This window comes from Monodelphis domestica, chromosome 7 (assembly GCF_027887165.1).
Source record: "Monodelphis domestica isolate mMonDom1 chromosome 7, mMonDom1.pri, whole genome shotgun sequence".
Taxonomy (NCBI): Eukaryota; Metazoa; Chordata; class Mammalia; order Didelphimorphia; family Didelphidae; genus Monodelphis; species Monodelphis domestica.
Window position 1 is genome coordinate 39,223,220 of NC_077233.1, and position 4,520 is coordinate 39,227,739.

General features: G+C 35.1%; 1 non-coding gene across 1 annotated transcript; it reads left to right on the plus strand.

The window, feature by feature from the left end:
* Positions 1-3,081: 3,081 nt before the first annotated feature.
* Positions 3,082-3,188, plus strand: LOC130455745 (U6 spliceosomal RNA). Its single transcript, XR_008913838.1, has one exon. It is a non-coding gene; the product is annotated as a U6 spliceosomal RNA (small nuclear RNA).
* Positions 3,189-4,520: the final 1,332 nt, after the last annotated feature.

Below are 4,520 nucleotides of genomic sequence, written 5' to 3' on the forward strand. Positions count from 1 at the left end.
GAAACAACACACAAAAAGAGGTAGGGAGTGCAAGTGGAAGTGGACATGATGGGCATAAGGGCATTTGGTCCATGGAATTGAAACCATATAGAGAGTAGCTGTTGCAAAGTGGAGTGAAAAATACAGTTTCTACCCTCTTTAAAGATAGGCATTGAGGACTTAATACTCCATCCCTGATCTGTCCAATGCGAGAGAGGAGGCTGTGTGAAGTAGTAAGTATCAAGATTTTAGTTAGCAGAATGGTGGTAAGATTAGAAGTGATCAGTTTATCCTTTACCAGTGTAAAATGGAATGAATATTATATTAATAAAAGGTAATATTTATATAGTCCTTACTTTTTTCCAGGAACAGTACTAAAGGTTTTATAATTATTATCTCATTTGATCCTCACCACAACCCTGAGAGATGGGTGATATTTGTATCTCCATTTTAGGGATGAGGAAACTGAGGTGGCTGGTAATTCAGTCATTAATCTTTTATACTCAAAGAGGACCAAAATGACATTATGATATTAATATCAATGTATAGAACATCCAACTATGACCCATCAGACCAACAGAAGCTTGGTCTACCTACCATGATTTGGGCACAGATATTCCATATGAACATTTGAGATGGAACTATCCCTAAATTCACATATCTCAGGTTTATTTTGAGTTCTGATATTCTTCTTTACTAATAGATCACATCTTTTTGGAAGCAGGCACAGCATTCTTGACATTCCTGTGCCAGTGTCTCCCACGTCCCATAACTGGTACCAAAGTTCCCTAGAGAGACCTTGAGAGTATCCTTTTATCTCTTCTTTTGACCTCTATTTGAGCATTTTCCTTGTGTGAATTCTCAGTAAAATTGTCTTTTAGGTGAGTGCGTGTTGGACATTCTAACCAATGGCCAGCCCATAGGGGTTATGTTCTCCAGTGGTGGTTGAATACTTGATAGTTCAGCTCGAGAAAGGATTCAGTGCTCTGGTACTTTGTCTTGCCAGATGATCTTCAAAATCTTCCTAAAACAATTCAAATGGAAGCAATTCAGTTTCCTCAGATGGTACTAGTAACTGTCCAAGTTTCATAGGCATATAGCAATGGGGTCAGCACATTGGTTTTGTAGACCTTCAGTTTGGTAGGCAGTCTAATATCTCTTCTCTCCCACATATTCCTTTAGAGCTTCCCAAACACTGAGCTAGATCTAGCAATGCAGGCAACAACCTCATTATCTGTGTGTACATCTCTGGAAAGTATAATTCTCCAGAGTATTAAAAATTTCTCCATTTCCTGTAACTAATAGTTACACATATAGATGATGAGGTGTTGCCTGTAGGAGAGCCAGAGTTTTCTTAATATTAGTTGATAGGTCAACATTTACTGAGTGCGTAATCATCATTGAACAAGTAGTTGTTCACCAACTGTTTCTCCACTTTAATCCAGACTTATAGCCTTTTCTTTTTTGAAAACCCTTCCATTCTGTCTTAAAATCAATACTAAGTATTGGTTCCAAGACAGAAGAGTTGTAAGGGCTAGGGAATTGTGGTTAAGAGACTTGTCCAAGGTCATACAGATAGGAAGTGTCTGAGGCCAAATTTGAACTCAGGATCTCCCATCTATAGGTCCAGCTTTTTATCCACTAAGTCACCTAGCTGCCTCAAGATTTTCAGTCTTTCCAAGTTAATTAATTTACAGTCACTGTGATAGCTGACCTTGATGGGTTTTTTTCATCCTCATTGAAGGTATCCGACAGCATAGCTAAAAGCACCATGCTAAAAAGCATGGGAGCAAACACAGGGCCTCACTTCATTCTACTGGTGACTGGAAAATTATAAAAGCATCACCAGTTACTAGGATCCATGCAATGATGCCATCACAAAACTGGCATACAATAATGATGAACTTTTCTGAGCAACCAAATTTTTGTATTACTCTTTCACAGGTCCTCATGAATGACATTTTAAAAAGCCTTGATCAAATTACTTCTTTTTGTGTACAGACCTCTCTTCTGCTCCTGGCTTTTCTTCTAGAATTATTGGGCAACAAACACCATATCATCAACCATTTCTCATCCATTTCTTTATCCATATTGGTTCTGGGATAGATGTCCATCTTCTAGGTGAATGAGCAGCTCATTAAAGGCAACTTTGGCAAGAATCATGCCATTAATGACTAAAAGATGCCCCTGCAATTGTCATAAGACAATTTATTTCATTTCCCTTTCATGGACATGAAATATGGAGACATCCTTGATTTTCTGGGGAAGAACCTGCTCTTGACATATAACCCAGAAGTTTTTAGTCAGTTTTTGTATAAGCAATGGGACCCTTGCCTTGTAAATCTATGCTGGAATAGAATTAGCATCATTAGTACATTAGTAGCTTTGCCACACAAGCATAGCCTGATGGCATTCCAAACTTCTTTTTTAATTTAGAAGTTCAGCAAGAAAGGGATTGGCTTTACCCTGAGGTATACAGTCATGTCAGCATTGGATGAAAGTCTGTTAACACTATTGACGTATTTAGTCCATCCCTTTGGTATCATGTCCTTATCATTGATCATTGTGGCTCCATCAGAGATGAGTAGTTAAGATGCACCATCGTTGTTTCTGTGCATGTATACACACACACCTGTATAGATAGACAAATATAGATATAAGCTTACATATTTTATAAGCTTGCCCAAGTTATGTGTATAATGTTTCTGTGCTGTCTTGTGCAGATATAAAAGTAAACTTAAACATAATTATTAAATTTGATCATAAAAGGGGAGGTGGTCTGGAGAGATTTCAAACTGACTCACATGAGCCAATTGGTAGATATTCTGTGTGAGTGTTTACATTACAGAAATTGTCAAACACTACAAACCAGGCCTTGCTTTATTGTTTTGCTGATTATTTATAACACTGTTATAACTCTTTATAATAAACGATAGAGAAAATGTTAATAAAACATATTATACTTAATGTCAAGATATACATAAAGATCCACAGAAATACACACATACATACATATATATGTTATTGTTGTTGAGTTGTTTTTCAGACATGGCCGATTCTTCATGACCCCATTTGGGTTTTCTTTCCAAAGATATTGGCGTGGTGCTTGCTTTGGTGGCACATATACTAAAATTAGTCTGATATAGACAAGATAAGCATGGTCTCTGCTCAAGGATGGTATGGAAATTTGTGAAGCATTCCAAAGATACTGAAATGATTTGCTATTTCCTTCTCCAGTTTATTTTAAAGCTGAGGAAGTGAGGCAAACAAGGTTAAGTGACTTCTCCAAAGTCACAAAGGTAGTAAGAGTCTGAGACCAAATTTACATTCAGGAAGAGGAGTTTCCTAACACTGTGCCACCTACCTGATGGAGAAGATAGAGATATACACATAGAGATATAGATAGATCTCTCTATGTGTGTATATTTACATGTATGTATATATCTAAGAGCTGATTTAAAAAATATTTACTATCACACCATTTTCTGTATTTGAGTATTTATATGTATGTAGATATATGTCAAGAGCCCATTGAAGTACTGAACTATTACAAAGGAGGATCATGAGTTCTGATGTATAGAGGTTAGAGAAGACAGAAAAAATAAGCTACCTTACAAATATCTGCTCCAATATAACATCATGATAAGCATAAAAATATACTTGAATCATGTTAAGTAAAGATAGAAGTGGAAATGTGGTTGCCTTTTCCTGAATCTATTTGAATGGTGACTTCAAAGCAGAAATACACACATGCATATGCATTTATATATGAAAATAGAAACATATACACATATGCATAGAAAATGTTCTGTAAACAAAGTATTATATGAATTTCAATTTTATGTAAACCAGTGTTATATTTATATGATACGTCATCATTTATAAATCACTATAGATACATACAGATTTATTGTGCTGTTTAAACTTTAATGTGTTATATAAACATGACGTTCATTCCAAATATTTTTAAATATATAGAGATATATGTTATATATTACATTTATTGGTTATGTGTTTTATTTATTACATATATAGGATATATATTTATATGTATTACATGTAGTTTTATATACATATATTATGTATATGCATACACAAATGTATGTGCATAATCATATTATGTCTGTTTGTATGCACTCAAAGAAGTCTGAATATATTCCAGTCTTAAAAAATAATCCTTACCTTCTCTCTTAGAATTGATATTAAGTATGTAGTCTAAGACTGAATAGTTAGGATTAGCCAAGTAGAGTTAAGTGACTTGCCTAGGGTCACAGTTAAGAAGTATGTGAGGTCATATTCAAACACAGATCCTCCCACTCTAGGTCTTGCACTCTTATTTTCTGTGCTATCTAGATCCCCTGATTAAATAGTATCCTTAACCTCTCTACTTGTTATTTGAGACATTGAACATTTCCTTTCAATCTTGGGTGTAATCCAGTATTAGCAGAGAAGAAACCAAATCTGACTGCATTTCTTCATTTTACAAATATTATTTCATTCAGTCCTTTAGGGAAATCTCAGGATAACTTCCTTCAAATCAC